At 46.7% G+C, this 15,165-nt stretch overlaps 1 long non-coding RNA gene across 1 annotated transcript in view; it reads left to right on the forward strand.

The window, feature by feature from the left end:
* Positions 1-14,370, forward strand: part of LOC144767046 (uncharacterized) — a 159,416-nt gene extending 145,046 nt beyond the window's left edge. Inside the window, exon 4 of the long non-coding RNA XR_013598040.1 lies at positions 13,596-14,370. This is a non-coding gene — a long non-coding RNA (uncharacterized LOC144767046). The remainder of the gene's footprint in view (positions 1-13,595) is intronic.
* Positions 14,371-15,165: the final 795 nt, after the last annotated feature.

The raw sequence follows: 15,165 nt of genomic DNA on the forward strand, positions 1-15,165 counted from the left end.
TGCTGTGTTGCAGCGATGGGCTGCGGTGCTGTAACTGTCTGTGGTGCATTCTGTGGCTGAGGAGTCTGTGAAACTTGTTCTTGTCTAGGTGGACGTGGTCTTTCTTTAGTCTTACCAGTAGCTATGTTGTGTTTCAGAACTGCACACTCGTTTATAAAATGACCTGGCTGTTTACAATAATTGCAGTTCCCTTTAACGGGAGCTGCAGGATGACTGACTTGATTCGGACCCCTCTTCTGGCTGTCTTGTGGAATAGATTGTGCAACTAGTACTTTCATTTTCGTGTCTTTCATACGCTTTCTCTCGTGTTCTTGTTCTTCCCTGATTCTATTCTGGTGGTATTGGAGCATCTGTAACATCTGGGACGGGGTATTAGCTTGCCAGGTACTTTCGACTTTCAAAACTCGATTTTTAATTGGTGGACTTGAATTCTCGACTAATTTAGTAACAAAAAGATGAGGGTATGACTCACTACTTGTCTTGAGGCCACTGTTGATGCTAAAACATTTCTCAAATCTAGAATAAAAATCACTAATGTCTTCGTCTTGTTTCTGTTTACAGGCTGAGATTGCATCCCAGTCTTCCTTTTTCGTTGTTAACAATCTGGGTAAAACTTGAATCAATAATTCAGGTAATTCTTTACATTTCGCTCCAAGACCGGTACCTGGTACTCGTGCCTTATCTTCAGCTTCTAGAACTGCCCAATCTATCTTTTTCTCTCCCACCTCCCATTCTTTTTCCTTGAGCTTTTCATACACCCCTGCGGGCAGCAGAACCTTTAACATTTTAATTATATCTGGATACGTGTATTCTCCCATACGGAGCATGTCTTTTAATTCTCGATGGAACCCTGCTGGATCTTTATCATGACAGGGGATACATTTTTTCATCTCTAAGAGTTCCATCTTTGTGATCGGGGTGTAAACAAACACTCGTTCTAGTTCGCCACCCGTTCCTCTAACTGGGTGGACTTCTCGTAACGGATTCTGTCTCTCCATGTAAAATGGTTTACTTTCTGGGGGTGAGACATGAACAAAATGCGGGTTCAAAAACGTTCTATATTTGTGACGCTGTTCTAGAATGACACTAATTAAATCGGTACCTAAACCTTTCCATCTATACTGGAGTAACTCGTTCAGGATATCATGTAACGGGCCTGGATCAGAGTGCTGACCCTCATACAATGTAATGAGGTGCTGAATCATATACATACCCGCCAGTCGTTGCTCGGCTGGGGGCATTTTCAGAAACATTTGTGCCACTATTTCGTCTGGAAAAGTGGTAGAATCAGTAGTCCATCGGACTGCTGATCGGGCTAGTTCTTGTTCATGCATAGTACTTAACTCACTGTAACCGATTCGTGATTTCAGAATGTGATCGGTAGCTTGAAACACTTGTTCTAGAGAACCTTGTTCTGGTGCTGGATGATGGAAAGTTGACTTGTGTTCTAGGCGTAAATGGTGATCTGGGAATCTAGATTTTCCTACATACGCTATTCTGGCGGGATTCTCGTCGTCTACCTCTTCAGTATCAGAGTTACTTTCTTTCTCGCTTACTTGTGCTGCTTTAAGCTGCTCGTGTAACTTTATTATTTCTTTACGGATTTTCTTGTACATACTTTCCATAGCACTGATGGTCTTGTGCTTACCCTCGGCTATATTATCACTCCACTTTGTCAGGGTTCTCATTTCGGCTTGATCTTTGGACGGGTAATCTTGTTCTCTTATTAAACAATTAATCAAAAACTTTAGTATCATGAGCTGGATCTCGGCTTTCCTTTGAGACATGACTTCGCCAATGCTTTCTGGATCATCCCCTGTACGGATGAAACGATATATTCTGTCTAGATCTTCTTTCATATTCGGTAGGGTGACTAGATACTCGGCCACCTTTCTTACACGTAATGAATATAAAACCATATTATCCTCGCCTGGGACTGGATCATAGCCGCATTCATTAAGGGCTTTCCTTATTTCTGCAACAGACTGATATCTGGGCGTGCGCTGTGACACTTGAGCATGTAATTCGACTAACGTTAAACTCTTGTGTGGCGGCGGGGTCTGAGGAGGACCTCCTCCTGCGGCCCCTAAACTAGAATCGTCTACTGATGCTCTTCGTCCTGGCAGAGTGGGAAATGGAAATGCAGACTGGACTTGTATGGCGGGCTGGACCTGGGGGACCGTAGCAGGTACTGCAAGGGGTACCCCGGTGTCTGGAGGAACGGGAAGTGCCTGATTTACAGGGACTGGCGGAGTAGTAACAGGATTTGCATATTCTGGGACTGTGTCGTCCAAATAGGACGAGATGAAAATATCAGCTGCGGTCGGTTTGTGACGTAGCTTGGTCAGAACTAATGGTGGCGGAAAGTTACTGGATGCCTCCGGGGTCGCTTTTGGCAGGCCCTCGGCAAGAAGAGGATACATACCCTTAATAAGAGCATGCCTCTGTCTGTCTGACTGTTCGGTTTTAACTCGTTCACCAATCTCGATTAATTCCCTTTCTTGGGCTCGTTCCAAGGATTCTCTACTTAATTCTGACTTTCTGATTTCTTTTTCGGTTCTTTTATGAGCTTCTTTGCGCCATAACTCGATGGCATCTTTCTGTGACTGTCTGGCTTTCTTTTTCCATAATGCTTCTTCTACTCTCATGATGCACTCGGCATCCCATGTGCCTGACACAGGCCATCTATACTTTTCCTCTAACTCTTTGGTATACTCTACCCATAAATCTAGGTATAATATGGCACTTATGCCATGCTTCTGATACATAAAATGACCTGGACTGTCCCTAGGCGGGACAGGAACTGCTGCTTCCAGCAGACCCTTTCTAGTTTTTAACTGACGTAACTTAGAAAACAAGGGCATGACTGAACTGTAACTGAGACACAATACGTAATTACACAATAAACACGATAATTACTTCACACTCATACCACAACATCAAAATACATGAAGAACATTTAGAACAGAATACAACCTGGAATACAGGACACAGAATACATGAATTTTCTCGAGAACAGAACTGACTAGAACAGAAACTAGATGCACTGCTGAAACAGTACGAAACTTACCGGTCTCATACAGAGACACGTCAGGACCCGTATCCACCGGAGTGGACACTTCGTTTGTGGGCTTGTGTACCACCAACCCACGGACCAGAGTCAATTAAATTGACCCTGTCTAGATACTACCCCAGTAATGGTACTCACCGGGCAGTAAGAACGGAAGGCCTCAGACTGGACGGGACTGCTTGGACGCCGGACGGACGAACTTCGGACTTCTGTTACGGGTGGGCCTCCGGATACCTCGGACCTTGGACTCTCGGCTTGGGCTCTGGTCGGGACTCGCCGCGTTCCTCCACCGTCTCGTCTGGATGCTGGACCGCCTCCTCCGTCTCCTCCGTGGGCCTGAGGGATACTTGAAGCAGAAATATCTGCCGGTGCGCAGAAGAGTTCCGTCACGACTGCAGAGGGTCAGGGGGTCGGCGTGGCTTCACCGACGCGTGGGGAAAGGGCAAGTCCCTATTCGGGCGCCATTATGTGGTAAATAAATAAATAATACCTCTCTTTTTGAATGCATAAATGAATAACAGATAGCTCAATAAATAAGAGTCAAGATTCGAGGAATGTGGAATGTGGAATGTGGAAAAGTAAATTTTGCCATGTTCTGTGTCCCTACGCGTCCTCCATCATATGTTATCTGTGCATGATTAATATGCATATGTTATTCCCCATGTTCGATTAAAGACGCAATTATAGTTGTGTCCACCTCTAGTATGCCAGTTTCCAGTTCTCGTGAATACTACGAATATCAGGCCTATGTAAAGCTACGTTGCCACGTTTCTCAGTGTGCACGTTATTCCATTGTAAAGTCCCCGTTTCTAGGCCTCAAAAGGGCCCGGACACCAGATTCAGCTCCTGTCTCCTGAAGCCTCGCTGAGGAGCGATACAGCCCCCACCTGTATCCTCGACCCTTCACTTACTTCCTGCCTCGCAGTGCCCGGTTCAGCCTGGCTCTGCCTCTGAGTCTGCCAAGAGTATGTTATGATTCCAGTTATCAGTTCAGCCCTCCTCCTCTGCATTCCTAAAGCTACTGAATCGCATCAATAGTTTCCGTCATTGTCTAGCCTTTACGTCTCCATGTAAGAGAAATACTGCATTTAATGGTCATTTAATATTCTTCATCACGCACTACATGTAGAATAATGCATGCTCCAGTCTTAGAGTCTGTTCGCCTTTACCCCGATAACTTTTGGATTCTATCAACATGTTCTCTAAACATCAGATACTAGATACTGTTTAGATACTGTTTAGGTACAAGACAACGAGAAGACAGGCTCTCTGTCCAAAATGCCATCCCCCACTGTGATGTACAGTACTTACAGGAGATACTCTAAGAGAACTGATTGAACTGATTGTCCTCCATACTTTGTTAATCATGTGGGTGCGATTGTGCCATTTCTTTATTTTATTACATTATAGACTGCATGTTGGAAGAACCGAGGTTTGCTTATAATTTAGTGACAGTAATTAAGCTCGGTGAAGAGAAGCACGTGCTGCCTCGCTGTAATCAGAGGTGTAATCTGGCCGAGTCTAGGATGTTTGGGGCCCTGGGTAGAAATGGAATTTGTGAGCCCCCCTCTAAATTGCAGAGACATGCCGCATTCAGGGCTGTTTGCATGTGAATAGATGCCCCTGCTCCTGAACCTGCAACCCCTCCCTCTCAGTCACCTTCGAAGCACCTCTTAACAGCTCATCAAGGGCTGGAGGTGTGAGGGGTGCCATCCCGCTGCGCCTCTCCAATGCTGCTGAGTATCTGAGGAGCTTTGGTGCAGCATCGGAGTCAAGAAGGGAGGTGGGTGCAAGCTGCGCCGGCTTTAGGGTGGGGCAACCGGTGCCCTGTTAAAATGACGGATAAATGGCGTCCGTTAAAGAATCCTTCACGGACAACGGACAGACAGCCAAAATTACGGACTGTCCGTGAAATTTACGGACGGTTGGTCACCCTAGTTTGGGCTAAACAATAGGTAAAGGTGCAAGCACTCCTGCGCTAGCACTCTAGTGGGGAATTGCAGCGGTCTGTGGGGATGCGGAAAGATGCATCGGTCCAGTCCTGACCCGTGTTTGTCATAGGCATTCAATCCGAAGCAGCGTCGGGTTGAAACTCGCGGGTTAAAATACAGGTTAACCCAGAAGTTCAACCGCGCTATTGCTTTGGGCACTACTTCCAGTTCACCACATTCGTGCGGAATGTAACCAGAGGATACCACGGAGCTCTGTGGTGTCCGTAAGGAAGGGGAGCATACATTCCCCGCTCTCATCTTGCTAGTCGGGACCCCAGGTACGTTCCCGCATCCCAGCACCATGAACCGTGACATCAGGCTCCCTTGGAGCTCCCGCTAATAGTTGTAGGATGAGCATCTAAGCTGTTCAAGAGGTTTGAAGTTGTGAAACAACAGTTTAAGATTTTTTTCATTACACATTTTATTGAGTGTTGTAAAGTACAATACATGTGGAAGTATAATGTAGGTTTAAAAACAACTTTAAAACTATGAAAAGGAAAAACAAAGGCCCTCCACATACTGTTCCCTCCCTCTTCCCCCGCTCCCGCCCTCCACTCCGTTTGACCACAACTAAACACTTTGCACCGGATACAGTCCACTTCCTGCCCTCCCTTCCAAGATGTTCAGACATCACCTCATGTATGTGCATATTTCAGTTTCAAGTATGTCCGTCCAAAAGGTTAGACTTCAGGTCGAAACTTAGACTTTTGGTCTAAGTTTACCTTTGTGAATCAGGCCCGTAGATGTTATTTCTATTATGAGAGTTACAGGTGGTATTGACAACATTGCAAGGACCCTCTTTTGAGCCTTTGCATGAGCTCTCTAAATAATCTGTCTTTAAAGGTGGTCTTCTTGGTGGTAGTTACTAGTGCAAGAAGTTTGGGTGCATTCATATGTAGTCCTACCAATGTAAGAATTTTTTATATTAGAATAGTTTTGAGGTTTGGATCCAACTTTTGTGGCAAAAGTGAACACATGGAGTAGATGGATAAAGGATGTAACTTTGCTATCATACAAAAATTTGGGCATTCCCTTTCAGGTTTTATACAGGCTTGTTCCAAGAGAGGGTAAATTAGTCTGAAGCATATATTATTGACGTTTGCACCACATCAAATTTGGCAGATCTTCCAACATGTGTTCATCAGTATAGGTTGATCCTGGCTTTGTTGAGAGGTTTCAAAACTAAATAGGAATGCTATAGTTAGCTGTAGATCAGTGACATGGTGATAATTCAATCAATTAATCAATCAGAGTACTTGTAAAGCACGCTACTTACCCGTGAGGGTCTCAAGGCGCTGAGGGGAGGGGGTGTCGCTACTGCTCGAAGAGCCAGGTCTTGAGGAGTCTTCTGAAGGCGAGTAGGTCTTGGGTCTGACGTAGGTTGGTAGGGACGGTGTTCCAGGTCTTGGCGGCGAGGTAGGAGAAGGATCTGCCGCCGGAGGTTGTTCGTTGGATGCGGGGGACAGCGGCGAGGGCGAGGCTGGTGGAGCGGAGCTGGCGGGTGGGGGTGTAGAAGCTGAGTCTGCTGTTCAGGTAGGCTGGTCCTGCGTTGTGGAGTGCTTTGTGTGCATGGGTGAGGAGCTTGAAGGTGATCCTCTTGTCCACGGGGAGCCAGTGTAGGTCTCTCAGGTGGGGGGTGATGTGGCTGTGGCGGGGGAAGTTGACGATCAGTCGGGCGGAGGAGTTTTGGATGCGTTGTAGTCGTCGTAGGTGTTTGGCTGGGATTCCTGCGTAGAGTGTGTTGCCGTAGTCCAGTCTGCTGCCGATGAGGAGGAGACGGCGTTGACCTGTTTAGACATGGAGAGGGAGGAGTCGAGGATGAAACCTAGGTTGCGTGCATGGTCGGTGGGTGTCGGTGCTGTTCCCAGTGTGGTCGGCCAACAGGAGTCGTCCCAGGCTGAGGGGGTGGGTCTGAGGATGAATACCTCCATCTTGCCCGAGTTCAGCTTCAGACAGCTGTTCCTCATCCAGTCAGCGACGGCCTTCATTTCCTCGTGGAGGTTGGTTTTGGCGGTGTGCGGGTCCTTGGTGAGGGAGAGGATGAGCTGGGTGTCATCAGCGTAGGAGATGATATTGAGGTCGTGTTGGTGGGCCACTTGTGCAAGGGGGGCCATGTAGATGTTGAACAGTGTTGGGCTGAGGGATGAGCCCTGGGGGACGCCGCAGATGATGTCGGTGACCTTGCATCGGAAGGGCGGGAGGCGGACGCTTTGGGTTCTGCCGGGGAGGAAGGACGTGGCCCAGTCAAGAGCCTTCTCTTGGATTCCGGCTTCTAGGAGGCATGTCTTTAGAGTGCGATGGCAGACCATGTCGAAGGCGGCTGACAGGTCCAAGAGGATGAGGGCTGATGTTTTGCCGTTGTCTAGTTGGAGCCTGATGTCGTCTGTGGCGGCGATGAGGGCTGTCTCGGTGCTGTGGTTTCGTCTGAACCCGGACTGGGACGGGTCCAAGATTTTGTTGTCTTCCAGGTGGCGGGCCAGTTGCATGTTGACGATTTTCTTGATGACCTTCGCTGGGAACGGGAGCATGGAGATGGGCTGGAAGTTCTTGAGGTCCTTGGGGTCCGCCATGGGCTTCTTGAGGAGGGCGTTGATTTCGGCGTGTTTCCAGCTTTCCTGGAATGTCGCTGTTTCGAAGGAGATGTTGATGACCTTCCGTAGTTGGGGTGCGATGGCAGCGTCTGATTTGTTGAATACGTGGTGTGGGCATGGGTCTGACGGAGATCCTGAGTGGATGGAGTTTATAACCTTGTGTGTCTCGTCGTCGTTGACGTTGGACCAGGAGGTCAGGCGGTTGGCGTTGGTGGTGTTCACAGGGGAGATGGGGTCTGGCGTAGTCAGAGCGGTCATGGTTTTGAAGCTGTCATGGATGTCAGCGATCTTGCGGTGGAAGAAGATGGCCAGTGAGTTGCACAGTTCTTGTGAGGGCGGTATGTCCTTGGCATTGGCGCTGGGGTTGGAGAGTTCCTTTACGATGCTGAAAAGCTCTTTGCTGTCGTGTGCGTTGTTATCCAGGCGGTCTTTGAAGGAGGATCTCTTGGCTAATCTGATGAGGTGGTGATGCCTGCGGGTGGCGTCCTTGAGGGCTGCGTGGTTGTCCGGAATGCGTTCGTGGAGCCCTATCTTCCCCAATTTCCGCATGCGCGTTTGGAGGTCTGCAGCTCGTCGGTAAACCAGGTTAAAGATTAAAGTGTTTTGCTATGGTAATGTGTTTTATTTGGACATATGATGAAGAAAATATTAATGATTCGGCATTTCTGCAAATAGTAAGGAATAGGATGAGAAATTCTGGTTGAGGATGTAATGTCTAGATTACACATGGGTAATATTAATTTCTATGATTCTGCATTCCTCGTCCCAGTACTTACAATAAGGTATTTGTCGCAGGTTGGGAGCTTAAAACATCAGGAAGTTCAAGGGACATCGATCTCCTTTACATAATTAAGAGGGTGGGTCTAAAGTTATTATTACATAGGGAAAAAGTTATTTAGGAGAGGTGGTTATAGGAAAGCAGCACCTCTGCACTGAAAATAGTAAGTACTGGGGCAAGGAATGCAGAACCGGAGTAATGGAGATTACTGGTAAGTAATTCAGACCTTCTTAAACAGGAAGCTTTTGAAATAACTCTCTCCTTCAGTCCAGCACAAACAAGTTTTGGCAAAGCCATTAGGTCTGGCCTAGAACATTTCTGGTGCAATAGTTAACTTTGTTATTTACGATGCTGTAAAAAATTATACTCTATTTAATAAAAAACGAGATAGCATAAATAGCACTAATTAGTTCAGAAGTGTGTTTTCTGCTTGTTGTATTATTAAATGTTTTTTTTCAAACAATACAATATAGAGTATCTCCTGCTATAAAATTACAGAAGGTACTAACCAGTTAATTTTTAACTTTTTGGTCACAAAGTTTGAGCAGTTTAGTTGCTCCTGGGATGCTCTTCCTATTTCTTCTCATCTTTTTTTGTGTGTCATTCAGTTGCTTCTATTGGTAGTGTTTTTTTGTTGGTTTTGCCTACATGGACCGACACAGAGTATGCACCTGCCTGTGCTGACTGCCATTTTTGCCTCTCACCAGAGGGCCCACAAATAGACCCCTTTTTAGGTCAATCCTCAATAGCACTTGTGCTATCTGCAAGACCTGTAGTATCTCTTATGTGGGCTTTTGGCACACCCACTGATTGCCATTGGTTGTTATCTGTGGTATTCAGCAATGCTGGCTTGTTATTGGTGTTTGTCCTTGTTAGTCCGTCCTTTCTGTGTCTGTTCCTGCCCCATGGCGATTTCACTAATGGTTTCCTTTGGTCTGCCTGAACGCTCCTCCACAGTGTGCAATGGCTCTTTCCCATCTGGTTTAATATTGCTATTTAATTTTGCCCCAGATTTTTCATTTTATTTTCACCCCAAGAAAAGGTAAGACCATGGCGAGGAGATGCCGCCAACAGAAACAAAGAAGAGCAGGACACAGCTCTCTCCAGTGCCTCTGGAGAGCCGCTGCTCTAAAATGCATGCCAAAGCGCAAGACGTGCCCCATAATGCCCTGCGGGGATTGCCTGTATTTGTTTGATTAAAAAAAACACTTGTTTTGCCTTTCTGGTGGTCTCAGGAGAATGGGATCACCAGCAAAAAGTATTTTAAAGTGCGGGGGAAGGTGCAGGAGCAGCACAGCCTCCCTCCAAAAGTAATTGGAAAGGCGCCACCCTAATTTGAATGCGTCTGTTTCTGCCCCATGGCAATTTCCCGAATTTTTTTTATGGTCGGGCATTACGCTCCTTCACAGCGTGCGCGATGGGGACTCAGGGGGAGCATGGCGCGAGCCGGTATCCCCCTGGGGTTTTGCGAGCAGTGGAACAATCCACGCTGCGTGATAGGTGCATGTAGGTTATGGGGCGGGACATGTAGATAATTTATATTTAGGAGTGCTTTTGGCAGAAGGACACTTCGGAGGTTGAGACTAGCAGTGACAGCCTTCTTTGAAGTTTTTCCTTTCTGTCAGGGAGTTTGTCGCTGGGGGTTGTTGTGCGTTATTAAGGTATTTTGCCTAATGTCATGTCGGAAGGTGTGGCGTGAGAGACGTGTTGCGCGTTCTCTGCGCAGTGGGGCTGGATGACCTGTTGTGGCCCGGTGTGTCTGCCGCTGTGGGGGCAGGCGCTGTGCGCCCGAGAAGAAAGGTGGCGCAGGGGGGTGGCTGAGGCGGTAGCTGCGTGTTTGCCTTCACATGGCAGAGTTCCGCTGGCACCAGTGAATGGGGACCGTGTAGTGGCAGTTAAGTGGAGCCGCGGCCGTCCCTACCTGAGGAACAGCGGTAAAGGGCTGTTGCTGGTGCGCAGTTAATCGGCGTCTGAATTGGAGGTGGGTCAGTTGGGGGTAGTCTCCGTTCCTTGTGGGGCCAGGTTAATAGGAAAGGAGCTTTGCTGAGGGGTGTTGCTGCCACACAGAAGCCTTCTGCCTTGCTCCTTCGAGGAGGGCTGAAGCGGGGGCAGGGTTTCTCAGGCAGGGCGTCAGCCTCTGTTTCTTTGCCGGCGTGCCCATCCCCATCAAAGTGGGCCAGAGAGCAAGTAATTACGGGCACGAAAAGCTCATGCTTAAGTGTGGGAGGTGCCCAAATTGACTTTGCGCCTCACGTGGTTTCTGGCAGGCGCTCTGCTTCTTTGGTGGATTATTCAAGTGACAATGGTGAGGACGTTATGAGGGACAAGGTATTGTTCCCTGCACCTAAACATGTAGGGAATCCACAGCTATCGAATAGATTAATGGTATCTGGGCCAGTGTTGGTGGAGGGATAATTCTGTTGTTTCACAGTCCCCTGTGCCTAGAGTTTCCCCTGGTAGCAAAGTTCTGTTTTCACATGTGAATTCATTTTCAGCTGTACATTCTGAGGGCCCAGGGTCCTTGGCGCATGATTATTCTCATGAGGGGTTTGAAGTTGTAGAGCCTTTTCCTCATAGTGAGCATATGGATCATCAGACTGAACAGTTGGGGGTATAATCGATGGGCTGACAATCTTAAATCTGCTAAGGAGTCACCACAGATTGTGCAAAAGAAATTAGGGGGTCGATTAGGATGTAGGGCGGATCGCCAATGCCCTCATGGTGGTAGCGATCTGCCCTACAACACACCCCACCCGCCACCCATTTTCCTCACCATATTAGTATGGTGGGGTGGACCCCGGCGAACGGAAAGACCGTCCACCGGTTTTCCGCCATTCACACAGGTGACCGGGCAGAAAAGGAGCCTGATATGGTGGCGGTGTCTGATAGACACAGCCATCCATATTAGGAAGGCAGTGGGGAGCAGCCTTTCCATGGCAGCGTTCCACTGGGAATGGAGGATGCGACCGCCCCGTTGGCATCCTAATTGCAGGTGCGGGACTGCCGCACCACTGGCGGCCGTTCCCAGCACCGCTAGGTTGGTGGGCGGACTAAAGTCCGCCATCCTACTTGGCCCCCAGATGAGGAACTGAAAGCAGGCAGAATAGCGGGTCCATTCTGGCAGATCCCTCTTGCAAACTTGACTGTATCGCCTTTGGGTTTAGTACCCAAGAAAGTGGCTGGGGAATTTCGTTTGATTCACCACCTATCTTGGCCAGAGGGTCAATCCATTAATCATTTAATTTCCCCTTCTGATACTAACGTGTCTTCTACCTGAGTGGATGACGCATTCTATGTAGACAAAGTTCTCCCAATGACTTGCTCAGTGTCCTGTGCTCTTTTTGAGATGTTTAGTACTTTTTTGCAATGGCGCTTTACCAAGAAGAGCGGGCATATGTATGTTTTACATTATTTGGATGACTTTATGTTCGTGGAGCCGCACATTCATATCAGTGTAGCAGGGCACTGGGCAATTTTCAGGACATGGCTAAGGAATTGGGTGTCCTGTTGGCCCCAGAAAAGACAGAAGGTCCCAGCACTAAGCTAACCTTTCTGGGAATCGAAATTGACACACAGGATATGATAGCCCGTTTGCCGGCTGAGAAGGTCGAGGAAATCAGGTTCTTTTTGTTGAGTGTCATTGATAAAGAAAAGATTGAGCTCAGGCAGGTGCAGCATTTATTGTGCTTTTGAAATTTTGCCTTTCGGGTGGTCAGGGCAGGTAGGACTTTTTACAGGCATTTGGGGATGGCAATGTCAGGAGCTTACCTTTCTCAACACAGGATCAGAATTTCTAAGGCCATCAAGGAATATCTTTCTATTTGGCTACAGATTCTTGAAGATTTTAACTGAGTTTTTCACACAATTTGGCAGATTCAACTCTTTTCAGATGCGTCAGGGGTTCATGGATTTGGTTTGTTCTGGGAGGGTCTCTGGTGTGCAGAAAGGTGGCCCTCTCATTGGCTTCAACAAGGGCGCAGTATTGCCTTCCTAGAATTATTCCCTCTGATTGTTGCTTTGCTGGTTTGGGGGGAAGAATTTCGGGATAGATGTGTGCTTTTTCACGTTGACAACATGTCTGTGGTAGATCTTATTAATAATCAAAGAGCTAAAGATCTAAGAGTGTTACGCCTTTTACAGGTTTTCATGTTACAAAGTCTTAAGTTGAATAGTGCTTTCAGAGCTAGACACATTTCTGGCGTCAACAACTCTATAGCAGGCGCTTTGTCTCTCTTCAATTGGCAGAAATTTCCCAGTTTGGCGCCAGGGGTGGACAGCTTCAAAACTCCGATTCCGCAGAGCACCTGGGTGCTGGGGGACTGAGGATCGTCCAATTAGTTGAAAAATCTATAGCTCCTTTCACCAGACAAAGCTATCAGCATGCTTGGAACAAATTTTTAAGTTATGCAAAATCTCAATATTATGGTGGGAACTTAGATGGTAACAGACCTTTCATTTTACAGTTTGTGTTACATTTAATTAACAAGGTCTTATCTCACACAACCATTTTGGGGAAATGAACTGGGATTTCCTTTTATGGCCAATTATGGTGGGGTCAGGATCTGGTTGAGGATGTTTTGTTAAGGAAAATGTTGAAAGGTTTAAGCAGAGAGCGAACCCATACATTGCCCTTACGCGAACCAGTTACTTTTGATTTATTGCAGTTCTTGTTACAGCTACCTTTTTGCTGGGCTTCGCGTAATTATGTTGGCATTCCGAGCAGTGAGGTTCAGTTGCACAAAAGTAAACTAAGGATCTGGTTGAGGATGTCTAAAACAGACCAACTAGGCAAAGGCATGTGGGTCCACTTAAACAGTAGTGGGGTCATGGATTATTGTCCTTTGATGGAGTGTGAGTCATTCATTAAATCCCCTAGTTTCAGGCCTGGTAACATTTTTTATCACTTTAAAGGGAATAAGATGTTTAGCACCCACTTATTGGCTGTGTTACGGAAGGCCTTGGTTAGGCTTGCTATAGACCATCTAATGTTTGGCAGACACTCTTTTCGTATTGGAGCTGCTACTGAGGCGGCCAGGATGGGTTGGCATTGGGAGGATATCAGGAGGATTGGGAGGTGGAAATCGGCCTGTTGTACTCGCTATGTCAGGAAATGAGATCTTATTTTGTCCACTTTGTTCCTTCCTAATATTTGTTTTTCTGTTTAGGTTGCATGAAGGGTCCATTGTCAACTAAAATGCGCACATGGATAGTGGGACACTCTTTCATTAAATGGACATCGATCTTTGCTGAACCGCAAATATATGGCCGAACACTCAGACTTCCAAGCAAAGGGCACAAAGTATTCTGGAAGGGTAAAGGTGGTATGCGGTGGGCAGGTTTGTTTCCCACTTTAAAGGAGCTGTCTTCTGCACGAGGCTTTCCTGACATGTTAATTCTACACTTAGGTGAAAACGATTTAGTGCCCTTGTCAGGTCTATCCCTTATCAAGCAGATGAAGTTGGACCTTGCAGTTTTAAAGAACAATTGGGCGGGCACATGTTTGATCTGGACAGAGTTTATATATAGAAAGCATTGGGGATGGGCACAGAACCACGCAGCTATATAAAAGGCCAGAAGGAAGCTCAATCGGGCGATGAAAGTTTTTTGCCAAGCTATGGGTATTAAAGTTTTATCACACAACAATATTACAGGTTCTGAAGGTCATCTATTCAGAAAATCTATGGTGCAATAAAAGTGTTTTATGAAGTTTTCTCTTTCAGCAGCCATTTGGGTGGGGCCAGGAAAACTCCGAGGTTTTCCTGGGTGGCATTTTTTGGGGGGTTTGGATAGTCTGGAGCAGGCTTATCCATCCCTCGGAGGGGTGGAAGGTCTGTAAGCAAAGGGAAGTGAAATGATGGGATTTTGCATTACATGGGGTGTATTGCTGCAAGTTTTGTTGGAACTAATTGGGGTATTCTTATGCTAAAATGTTTTTGGGTTTTGTTGAAGTATAATGCAAAAAGGGGTTTGATAATGTCAATGATTGTTTGTAGTTTTGCTTAAAGGAAGATACGTTTTTACCTGTCTTAATAAAAGTGGCCTTTTCTGCTAAAACGATAACTGTGAGTGGATTGTGTTATTGCGCGATGGTTCACCTCCTTTGATATTTCTGTTTATTTTTTTCACAGATTTTGTGGTTTATTTGCACCCGGAGAAAAAGTAAGACCAAGGCGAAAAGTCGCCATCAAGGGAAACAAATAAGAATAGGACGCAGCTCTCACAAGTGCAGCGGAACATCCGCTACTCTAAAATTCATGCCAGGGCGCAAGGAGCGCTCCATAATGGCCTGCGGGGTTTGCGGCATTTGTATGATAAAAAACACTAATTTTGCCTTTCTGGTTGCCCCAGGAGAACGGGGTCACCAGCAAAAGGGTCTAGAAGTGTGGGGGAGCTGCAGGGGCAGTGCAGCTTCCCCCTAAAAGTAATTTGAAAGGCCCCACCCTAATTTGGATGGGACTGTGAAAAACAAACCCCTTTTCAGGTTTGCATGTGTTACAGATCCTTTCTAGGCTGGAGTATTTGGTTGTTAGCATGAGAGGAATGCATCCTCTAGGGCGAAGACAATAGGCTCAATTTCTGTGGCCTAATTGTGTCTAATGTGAGTATTCTTCATGGAAAGCACGCTCTAAGGGTGAGTGATAGTAATTAATTACGTGTGAAAATGTTGAGTTAATGTTACTGCTCAATGTACCAATCTCTGAAGAACGAATAAGCACACTCCTTCCACCTCCAACA

The sequence above is a fragment of the Lissotriton helveticus genome, chromosome 7 (genome assembly GCF_964261635.1).
Source record: "Lissotriton helveticus chromosome 7, aLisHel1.1, whole genome shotgun sequence".
Taxonomy (NCBI): Eukaryota; Metazoa; Chordata; class Amphibia; order Caudata; family Salamandridae; genus Lissotriton; species Lissotriton helveticus.